Raw genomic sequence first — 12255 nt, forward strand, 5'->3', positions numbered from 1 at the left:
CCGCCCACTGAACTGGAATCCGAACTCTGATCATCATCATCATCATCATCTTCATCCTCATCATCATCAGCAGCAGCTTTCTCATCTTTAGCTGCTTGCTTGACATCACCTTCATCCTCCTCTGGGTAACTCTGGAAAATTCCCACATTTTCCCCCCACTTAGGATTGTACTCAACACTCCTTGTGAACTTAATGGACTTAGAGTCAGTCATCCATACCCTGTATGCACCTTTTTCGTACCCCATGAACAAACCATGTGCCCCACGCTTCCCAAGCTTGTTGGTTTGTTGTGTGCGTACCCACATGTCCGAACCAAAGATTTTCATGTGTTTGGTGTTGGGTTTCTTGCCAAACATCTTCTCATAGGGGGTACAACCAATGGGTGATGACAATCTGTGATTAAACGCGTAAACAAAATTCCCCAGAGCCTCCCCCAAAACTTATCAGGGAGATTGGCATCATGCAACAAGGTTTTTATTCCTTGCAGCAATGTTTGATTTGCTCTCTCCGCAAGACCATTCATCCATGGCGATCTGGGCGTTGACATGTCATGCTGGATTCCCTTCTCAGTCAGGAAAGCTTCAAACTGCTGAGAAGTGAACTCCCCGCCCCGATCAGTAAACAAAGAAGAAATACGTTTACCGTGCACATTCTCCAACCAAGCACAGAATGCCTTAAACTTCGGAAACGCTTGCGATTTCTGTTCGAGCAAATACACATGAATGTACCTGGAAAAAGAATCAATCAGAATCATGAAGTACCTTGCTCCTCCTAAAGAGGGCGCAAGTGGACCAACCAGGTCTGCATGTACTAGCTGGTAGGGTTTGGAAGCCTGCCTGCTAGACTCCTTGCCTTTTGGAGCAACCTTCACCTTGTTCTCTGCACAAGATACACACTTCATGTGAAATTTACAGGGTTTGATGTTCAAACCCTCAACCACCTCTGGCATCTTGGCCAGTGCCTTCCAAGAGAGGTGACCAAATCTTCGATGCGCATCGTGAATGCAACCTGCATGAAGAACTTTGTTAGTTTGTGCAACACAACAAGAATCAGCCTTAGATACAACAGCAGTGTCATCATAAGATATATGGAACAAACCATCCATAAACTTTGCATGCAAATAGTCCTCTTTTCCTTTACTGATGACACAGACGCTCCTCTTGAAGGAAATCTGAAAACCACGCCCAGTAAGCTGTGGGACGCTCAGCAAGTTGCTTGCAGCTCCTGGAACAAAAAGTACATTACTGATGGTAGTGTGCAGACTTGCAAGTTTCACAGTCCCTTCTCCTGCAATTTGCAACGTCCTTCCATCAGCCAGGTGGATCTCACCTTCCTGAGGCTTGAAGGAGATAAAGAGATGGCGATCCTTCGAAATGTGGCGCGTACAGCCTGAATCAACAACAAAGCTGCCTTTGGCTGTTGGAGCAGTCCTTACAGCAAGCAAACCCTTGTTTTCTACTGGTGTGGGCTTTTGCAGCTTGCCCCCCTGCTTCTGGTCAGCAGACGTGCCTTTAGCCTTTGGTGAAGCTGAGCCAGCAAACAACGCTTTGTTTTTCCCTTGCGCGGGCTCTTCACCCTCCCTCTGCTCCTGGCCATCTGCAGGCGGCTGCCTGTGTTTACCTTTGCCTTTCCGGCCTCTGCAAAGGCGATGGCCTTGGTTCTCACGAGAACCAGAGCTCTCAGCTGCCGACTCCTTGGCTCCCCCTGGAGGCTGGAATGCTGCCTGGGATGACGTGACGGTCAGCTCCCCCTGCAGCTTGCAACCGGTGCCCTCAGCATCCCTACATTCATTCGCATTCTGGGAAACAGCTAGGACCTCCGATGCAGTCAAACTCTGGGCTGGGATTATTGGCTTGTGAGCTTTCATCAAAGCAGTCCACATCCCACGTGCAGTGGTGTTGCCAGCCAGCGTCTTAATTTCCTCAAGAGATACGGATAGGACTATTACGTCTATCGCTTTCGAATCATGCGATTTCCATCTCTCTGTCAGAGGAACCGGAGGGGGCTCAGAAACGACATGCCACACCCCAAACTGACGCAGCAAACTCTCACACCATTTTGCCCAGGTTTCATAATTCTGCCCATCCAACTTAGGGCATTCAGCATTTGCCTTTGGGCACTGAGTGGCCTCTGAAGCTTCAAAAGCGTGGAAAAACTCCATTCCAGCTTTTACAATTAGCCGTGAGTCTATTTTAACTCGAGAGACTCCTTATCTTGGCAGCCATTAATCACGAAGCCTTTTTGGCTCAGCTCGCAGGCCAATTAGGCCTTGCCGGAGATCAAAGGCTCCTTGCGAGGTAAAACAGAAAAGCGTCCCTTTCCTTTCGCTTTTTCCCCAACATACCTCAAACGCAGTCTGTTGCAGCTTTACTCTCCTGTAGGTGCTATGAATCTGGGCCCGAAACCTTGTTGTTGGGAAACTGCCAGGGAGATAACGTCCATCACGGCCCCCAAGCCGGAGTTCGGAGATTCCATCGGCCTCCCGTAGTCACGCAGATCCAACAGTTAGGGGCACAAAGCCTTTGGAATTCCTAGCCACATTCCAGGGCTTGGTGCACCCTCTTTCAGCAGAAAGCACAGTCAAAAGCTTGCACCGCAGAAGAGCAGAAGAGCATTTTTACAGACTTTATGCTTTTCTGCTCTTCTGCGGTGCAAGCTTTTGACTGTGCTTTCTGCTGAAAGAGGGTGCACCAGCCTAGGAATGCAGCCTGAATTTCCAAAGGCTTTTGTGCCCCTAACTGTTGGATCTGCGTGACTACGGGAGGCCGATGGACGTCCAGAACTCCGGCTTGGGGGCTCATGATGGACACTAATGGATCCAACAGTTAGGGGCACAAAGCCTTTGGAATTCCTAGCCACATTCCAGGGCTTGGTGCACCCTCTTTCAGCAGAAAGCACAGTCAAAAGCTTGCACCGCAGAAGAGCAGAAGAGCATTTTTACAGACTTTATTTAGAACATGAACAGAACAAAAGAAAACACGTCCATTCTCAGTCAGCGTCTCTGACCATCTGACAAAAACGAAAGGAATATCTGAACAAAAACATCCTGTGATCAGGACATGCGCAGACTCTGTGACTCCCCAAAGCCTGCTCCCTTTAAGGTGGAACGGAAATATCCTAACATCCTGCACATTCTCTGAGGACTGACTTTGCTCCTCGTCTTCATATACCTGATCGACTGTAATGAGGGAGAGATCCTCAAATGGAGTCTGCTCTTCGTCTTCCATGCTAGGGGAGAGGACCTCAAAGTGATTGTGTATTTCTAAACAATCAGAGTGAACCCTGGGCCTCCTACTTCTTTGAGTCACGTTTCTCCATATATCTGGCTCCTGTGTTGGTGAACTAGCCTCCTTCTCAGGGGGAGTCCCCTGTCTCCTCCTTGGTGGAGACGGTGTGCTCTGTTGCTTCCAAGAAGAGCTCCAGCTCTCTAATTCTTTGGAGCGTAGCTACATGTTCCTCCAGTTGCTGGACTTTGTCTTTTAAAAGGGCAATCAACATGCAATTACTGCAGGTAAAGCTGCCTGCAACCTTTGGCAAGATGGCAAACATTGCGCAGGAATTGCAGGCGACTGCAGCTGTTCCCTCCCCTTCCATCTTGAGATCGTGTCGTTGGGGGTGGCTACAGAGGTCCTCCATCATAAAAAGCTTGAAGACAGGACAAATAACTCCCCCCCCAAAAAAAAAACGTCCAGAAGACGACGCAAGTAATCAAAGCTTTTCAGCGAGTGTATGCTGATGTGATTGGTCCTCTAGCACCATCTAGAGGCAATGCAAGATATTATCTTGTGTGTGTGGATTATTTCTCTCATTATGTGTGGGTATATATATTGCAGAAACCACAAGAAGCCTTAGAAAGGTTTAAAGAATTTTGTGACAAGGTTAAGAATGTTCATAATGCTAACATTGATTGTCTTTTCACAGATGAAAAGCCAGTTTTTCTTTTACAGGATTTTCAGGATTTCCTGGATAAGAAAGGGATAAGGCACAAGACACAAGACTGCTGTTTCTGCAAGGTTTCTAGCCAAGGTCATGCAGATGCACTCATTCCTTGGAAGTCAGACTACCAGAGAGGTACACTGGGGAAACCAGTGGCGGGTAGTTCCAAGGGTGGAACTGAAACAACAGGGGAGTGTTATATGTATAACAACTGTTTGTTTTCTTCTCTGGATCACGCTTTGCTCGCAGCGCACATTGATTCATATGGGGGAGTATGTTACGATATAGAAGCAATGCGGCCGCGAGCTGGTAGCTTGAAAGCAAAACATAATGGGAATGTTGGGACTGTTCCATGGGAAACAGAGGGACAGTCAATTCACAGTGCAGAGGGCGCCGGAATTAGCTGAGAGTGTAATATGAGCTGTACAGGAAGTACAGGTGGAGTTTGTCTCTCGGCTGTTGGAGTTTGAAGAGAGCAGTCGTGTTTTTCTGTAACGCTGCAAAGACAGAAATAAAGGCATGTAAATAAGTTTCTGTCTATCTCTTTCCCCTGCCGGGGGGGGGGGCAGGAAAGAGGGGTGTGTTCTTCTCACGCTGAGAAGGATCGCCTATCGCGAGCCCCACAGTTCAGTCTTGGGATTCGTCACTCTGAGTATTCTCATGGCACACCTCCAGTTTGTTTACTCAAAGAGTGAGGGTGGACTCACAGGCCACAGAGGTGACTTGCCCCTTTGGGTAGACCCACCTCCAAATAATTCCATTGTGACACAGTGTCAGGAAGCAGGTGTAAATAGCTTGTTTCAGAGGGAGAGATTCTGATGAACTTTGAACACGTTTGGGCTATGCCAGGGTCAGGTAATTGGGGAGGGGGACTAGATAGCCCTCCTTTGTGAGACAGGGGTCTGCCTTGGTTCTTGGCAAAATCCTTTCTCTATCCTTCCTCCTTCCAGTGTGCATTACTAGTGAAGTGTTTCTCACCCCACCACTTAATTCGCTTTCTGTTACAGAAGATTATTGGGAAGAAGGCTAAGATGCTCTTTTTGCTCATATAAGAAATAGTTTTATAATTTTATAAGTATTACCTTTTTTTTTTTTTACAAAGCTCCATAAATATTTATTTTCCTTGCTACTATTCTATTTACACTGAGAATGAAATGCAAAATGAGAGAGCTGTTTTTAATATTGTGTTTTACCAGTGTATATTGAAGAGCCTTCCAAAGAGTGAATTTATAGGGCAGTCTATGTAACTTGTTTACATGTTACTTGCTTTGCGTAAGTAAGTAAATAAATAAATCCAATTTAGATCGCAGTTTTGGATTTTGTCAGCTTGGGATGACTAATGTACCTTCTAACATGCCATCAAACCACATTCATTATGCTCTCAATTGATAAATGTAGGCTACATTGATTATGTTTATGAGCTCTGTGCATCCCTTCCCCCTCCATACCCAGGTGATTCAATGTATGAAAGGGAGAGTGAGACTGGGCTGCTTAGGTATCGTTTTCTATCCTAACCTCTTATTTGTTGCATGCAGCACCATTTCTGTTCTGCTACAGTTTGTCTCCTGCCAGCAAATATGTTATTTGTCATCCAACAAATATGTGGGTAATTGAAGTCCCCCATTACTACTATCTCCCTTCCTTTTGCATGCTTGGCCATCTGTTCCAGGAAGGCATCATCTATGTCCTCCGTTTGGCTTGGGGATCTATAGTAAACTCCCACAATGAGGTCCCTGTTATTCTTCTCTCCCTTAATTTTGACCCAAATGCTCTCACTTTGGCTTTGAGGTTCTAAATCTTGGATCTCTTCACAGGTATACACATCCCTGACATATAACGCCACTCCTCCTCCTTTCTTGTCTGGTCTGTTTCTCTGAAATAGATTGTATCCCCCCATTATTACATTCCAATCGTGGGACTTATCCCACCAGGTTTCAGTGGTGCCTATTATGTCATATTTAGTTTGCTGTACCAAGAGCTCAAGCTCATCTTGTTTATTTCCCATGCTTTGCGCATTAGTGTACAGACATTGAAGTCCATTAATCATTCCCCCGTGTCTCTTATTTAAGGATTTTTTCCTCCCACCACTAGGTCTGCGTGCTGTTTGCTCCATTTGGTCTATGACATTTGGATGATCATCTTCATCAATTGATAGACTCCTACCTTCAGGAGCACTGTCTCCCTCCCCCACATTAGTCAGTTTAAAGCCCTCCTGATGAGGTTTCTGAGATTCTTGGCAAAAACATTTCTCCCAACCGTTGTGAGGTGCAGCCCATCACTTGCCAGAAGTCAATCTTCAAGAAACTGCAGTCCGTGATCTAAGAATCCAAACCGTTCCTGTTTACACCATTTGCGAAGCCAGCTGTTCACTTCCACTATTTTTCCCTCTCTCCCTGGGCCACGTCGTTCAACTGGGAGGACAGATGAGATGACAATTTGTGCATTTAGTTGCTTCAATTTCCTGCCGAGGGCCTCGTAGTCTCTTTTGATCTTCTGGAGGCTATTGCTTGCAGTGTCATTGGTTCCCACATGAACCAAGAGGAAGGGGTATTTGTCAGTGGGTTTTATGATTCCTTGCAGTCGTTCAGTTACATCTTGGATCTTAGCCCCGGGGAGTCAGCACACTTCCCGAGACATCTTGTCAGGCCTACAGATCACTGCTTCTGTTCCCCTCAGTAGGGAATCCCCTATCACCACTACACGCCTCCTCTTAGGTTTGGTCGGGGTTCTTCCGTGAGCTGTCCGTTCCAAGGTCGCCTGCACATTCCCTGAGGACTGACTTTGCTGCTCGTCTTCATATACCTGATCGACTGTAATGAGGGAGAGATCCTCAAATGGAGTCTGCTCTTCGTCTTCCATGCTAGGGGAGAGGACCTCAAAGCGATTGTGTATTTCTAAACAATCAGAGCGAACCCTGGGCCTCCTACTTCTTTGAGTCACGTTTCTCCATATATCTGGCTCCTGTGTTGGTGAACTAGCCTCCTTCTCAGGGGAGTCCCCTGTCTCCTCCTTGGTGGAGACGGTGTGCTCTGTTGCTTCCAAGAAGAGCTCCAGCTCTCTAATTCTTTGGAGCGTAGCTACACGTTCTTCCAGTTGCTGGACTTTGTCTTTTAAGAGGGCAATCAACATGCAATTGCTACAGGTAAAGCTGCCTGCAACCTTTGGCAAGATGGCAAACATTGCGCAGGAACCGCAGGCGACTGCAGCTGTTCCCTCCCCCTCCATCTTGAGAATGTGTCATTGGGGGTGGCTACAGCGGTCCTCCATCATAAAAAGCGTGAAGACAGGACAAATAACTCCTCCCACAAAAAAAACCCTAGGTCTCCCCCAACGAACGTTTGAGACTAGCTCCCCTAAATCTACACGATGGATCAAACTGCGCGCGCTGCTGCCCTGCAAGCTCTGATAAGCTCTTCCCACAGCTAATCACCTGCCTCAACAGAAACCCTGCCCCCTCTGACCTTTGCACAGGGAGAACAGCTAATCAGCCACAAAGAAACACACACACACAAGAAAACCCTTTTTGCTCTTCCTTCAACTGCTGCCCTGCGAACGGCGATCTGGCACTTCTCCCTCTTTACCTTGAGCGCGGCCTCCTGGAACCTGGTCAGTACGGTGTGGAGGCGCTCGAACAGCTGCTGGTGTGAGTCTGCGGACACCAAGACATCATCAAAATATGGTACCATGCCCGGAAGCCCTTGCAGGAGACGCTCCATAAGGCTTTGGAAGATCCCAGGAGCCACATTTACTCCGAACTACAAACGGCGGCAACAGAATGCCCCTCGGTGGGTGACGATTGTCGGGGCTTCAGCGGTGGCATCATCGACGGGCAGTTGTTGATGGGCTTGGGCAAGGTTCAGCTTAGCAAAGACCTTACCCTCATCCAAGGAACGCAGCAGGTGTTGAACAATAGGAACCGGGTAAGCGTGCTGCTGAAGTGCCTTGTTGATTGTGCACTTGTAGTCGGCACAGATTCTCACCAACCCATCCGGCTTGACAGGCGTGATGATGGGGGTTTCCCACTTGGCGTGGTCAACTGGCTCCAAAACTCCTTGGGCGATTAGCTTGTCCAATTGTTCATCCACCTTAGCCTTGAGAGCAAAGGGAACCCGGCGTGGCTTTAGCTTGATGGGGGCGACTTGTGGATCAAGGCTAAAGGAGATGGGCGTACCTGTATATTGCCCCAAGTGCCGTCAAAAACCTCAGCAAAGTCTTTGACCAGATCCTCAGTCTCTGTGTTAGAGATGCGGTTGATGCTGGTGACTTCCATCAAACCAGTCTAGCCCTAGGAGGCTTGGCCGCTGACCTTCGACCACCACCAGTCAGAGCAGGCCTGAAAAATCCTTGAAGGTGATCTGGAACCGGCCAACGCCTACCACGGGAATGTTGTTTCCCTGGTAGTCTCTCAGGTGTACACGGTGAGAGTCGAGTTGCCTTTTAGACACTCTGGGTACCAGTCTTTTGATGGTGCTCCAAGACACGATGGACAGGGCAGACCCAGTGTCAATCTCCATGTCACATGGAGCTCCTTCAATGAGCACCGTGACGTTTAGCTTGCGTCGCGTAGGCGAGTCGGTTTGGCTAATAGTGGTTCCAGACGGGCAGTGGCAGTTGGTGAGAGCGAAACAGCTTTCCTTGGCGGACTGGAGTGAAGACTTGGACTTGTGAGGCAGTGAAGGGGGGGTGCCGGACGGAGCCAATCGGCAGACCTTAGCAATGTGGCCCCTTCTGGAACACTTCCGACAGATGGCATCTCTGAATCGACACTTGGCACGGGAATGGTTGCCTCCGCAGCCGGCATATTCCAATTGACCTTTGGACTTCTGTTGGAACTTCCTGCGCTCCCGCTTTATCTGGTGCACGTCATCGTCTTCACTGGAGGATGCCTCATCACTGCTGGCCTCTTCATGATGCACTGGAACTGGCTTCCTAGCAAGACGTGGGCTGCTGGCTTGAGGATCAGCAGCTTCCGAGGCCACGGCCTCCTCAATGGCTTTCTGCAGCGTGAGGTCTGGTTTGGCGAGGAGACACCGTTGCAGACAGATGTCCCGGACCCCGCAGGCGAATCGATCCATCAGGGCATCGTCTAAGTCTCAGAACTTGCAGTGCATTGCAGCCTGTCGCAGGGTGGTGGTGTAGTTGTTGATTGACTCCCCCGCTGCCTGGTTCCGGTGGTAAAACGCATGGCGGGCAGCAATCTTGGATGGCTTTGGCGCGTAGTGGTTGCGGAGCTTCTCTTGAATCGTGTCCCACGGAGCTGCCTGGACTGCTTCAGGTGCAAGCTGCTTCAGGTGCAAGCAATGCTCAGGCCATCTCAAACACCTCAGGCCCACAGAGGATTCTTCTTTCTATGTAGATGGAACCCAAAACAACCTGTTTTGCTTTGTTTAGCCTTTTTACACTTCGCTTTGCTATTTGTGGGTGAATGAACAATTTGTTCAGGACCTGAGACAGTGGTGGGCAACCCAAATTCCCTTCTAAATTCCCTTCCTGGCAGGAACTACATGGTACAGCGCTGCAGATCTATGCTATGCATTCTTCAGTCTCCCTCTAGCCCCTGAGAGTCAATTCCTCTTCGCCTTCACCTGGGGACCTAGTTAACTAACCTGGACCAGACTACCCCAGGGTTATGCGGAATCACCCGCTATATTTTCTGCAATATTACACCAGGATTTACAGGATGTACATCTGTCTGGTCTACCTATCTGCTCTATGTAGATAACATTTTAATATGTTCTACCAGCGAGGAGGCGTGTAAATTAGACACAAAACACCTCCTTCTCGAGCTAGCATATAAAGGACACAAGGTGTCCCCTAAGAAGCTCCTTCAATGAGCACCGTGACTGTGTATCTGAAGAAGTGTGCATGCACACGAAAGCTCATACCAAGAACTAACTTAGTTGGTCTTTAAGGTGCTACTGGAAGGAATTTTTTTATTTTGCCTAAGAAGCTGCAATACTGCAAGCAGGAAGTAAAATACCTCGGACATATCCTGGGGATAGGCACCCAAAGCCTAGCAACTGACAGAATAGAGGCAGTCACCAAAATCCCCCTCCCCAAAACAAAGAGACAATTGCCAGGCTTCCTTGGTATGGCAGGCTTCTGCCAAGCTTGGATTGCCGGCTACAGCGAAATAACTAAACCCCAGTCCACTATGACCCGCCAAGATCATCCTGATGAACTGATTTGGGGAGAGGAAGCCTATAACACCTTTGAAAGCCTTAAGAGGGAATTACGATCTGCCCCCGCCTTGGGCCTCCTGGACTATCGCATCCCTTTCAACCTATTCATTCATGAACAAATGGGGGTAGCCTCAGGAGTTCTTACCCAGCCCTTCCGAGATCAAGAAAGGCCAGTGGCATATTACAGTCTATAACTCAATACTGCAAAGGGAGCAGTGAGTTGCTTGAGAGCCATTGCTGCCACTGCACTCCTCCTTCAAAAGGCTCAAGAGACAGTGTTGGGACATAAGATCACAATACACGTTCCCCACGCAGTCTCAACCCTTCTAGCTCTAAGGGGCTGCCACCACTTCTCAAACCCACGTCTAAACCGTTATGAAGCCCTCCTGTTAACTCCATACAATGTCACTATTAAACGGGTCAACTCCCTAAACCCAGCAACCCTACTACCCCTCCTGTTGCGTTCGCAAAGTAAAGGAAGGATTGAACTCTGATTAATAAGAATACACACAGAGGCTTGAACCAGCAAGACTCTGGGAAGGGTGCATATAAATCGTCTCTCTCTCTCTCTGTGCCTGTCCATGTGCAGCCCCTGGCCCAGGCCGTTTTATTCACAAAAGAACTTTTTACAGAGTGTTCGTAAGAACCAATCAGATTTCTTCTGAGCATTTCCACAAACCCACGTGGGGACAAGTTAAACTACTAAAACTAATTAAGCACAAATATTTCTGGGGTAAACAAAGAACAGAACTACAAAGAGCATATGGCAACCCCGGAGGTAATAAACAATCAGTACATATGATAAGAAGGATGACCAGGAGGACAGCGGATCATTATCACCTTCATGTGAGATCTGTTTCCTGGCCCTAAGATTAACATCCTAAGATTAATATATAAGAAACTGCTTCAAAGAAACTTGCCCACTATCTTTATGGCCCATGATGCCTGCCTGGTGAAGCAACTGCTGTGTACGTGACATGTGAGGAAGAGAGGAATGGAACAGGGATGCAGGGGTGTAGATTGATCAAGAATCATATCAAAATATGATATGTCAGGAAAAAAGCAGCAATGTGAGAGCGAGCTGCAGGTGGCTGCAAAGCAAAACAGGATGTTGATGTTTGGGACTGTACCATGGGAACGAAGGGGCAGTCTATTCACTGTTCTGAGCACCGGATGTTAGCTCAGAGTGTCATCTGACCTGGACTGGAAGTACAGGGGTGGAGTTTTTTCTCTCTACTGTTGGAGTCTGATGAGTGCAGACGCGTTTCTCTGTACTGCTGCAAAGACAGAAATAAAGCGATGTAAATAGAATTCTGTCTGTCTCTTTCCCCCTCCCTGAGGGAGGCAGGGAGGAGGGAGGAGTGGTGTGTCCCTCTCACGCTGAGTGGGATCGCCGATAGTGACCTAGCCTGTATCCTGCCGGGAGACGCAGACGGGGAGGTCAACAAGGATCTTAAGCCGAGTGCCTGGAGAGTGGCCAGTTTTCCCTCTGATAAGGCTTAAGAATCCAACATAAACCCAGTCAACGCAATGCTTTCATTGCTGACACAGATGGCTTACCCTATATCTGTTATAATTCCTCATAGCAATCCCACCTGATCACTACATCTCTGGATATTTGCACTCCTACACCCTCCCAGATGATGGCACCCTGCACCATGATTGTACAAAGATAGTCCAACAAGCTGAGAAACCCCGAGAAGATTTAGACCACCTCCCTCTAGAAAACCCTGATCTAATACTCTACACAGACGGCAGTTCCAAAGTCATAAACGGGGAAAGGAAGACTGGATATGCCGTAGTCTCTGACTTCAAAGTCTTAGAAGCCAACCCTATATATATATTTTTTTTTATAATAATTTTTATTACATTTTTTTACAACAGAAAAAAGAAAGAACATAGAAAATAGAAAGAAAAAAGAACAGAAAGGTCAAACCATTTCAACAACTTATTTCAAATTTCCATCGGACTTCCCCACATCTCCTGCCCAGTGCATTCTTAACAATAAAAATTATCAGCAAGTTATACCCTTGTTTCTTGTGTTTCTTTGTACTTTCAATTGCAATTTTAAGTTTAAATCCCTTATTTTCCATTTACTCTAAAAATATAGCATATTATCGTTTTTACCCATTTAAAC

The sequence above is a fragment of the Podarcis bocagei genome, assembly GCF_964188305.1.
Source record: "Podarcis bocagei genome assembly, chromosome: W".
NCBI lineage: Eukaryota > Metazoa > Chordata > Lepidosauria > Squamata > Lacertidae > Podarcis > Podarcis bocagei.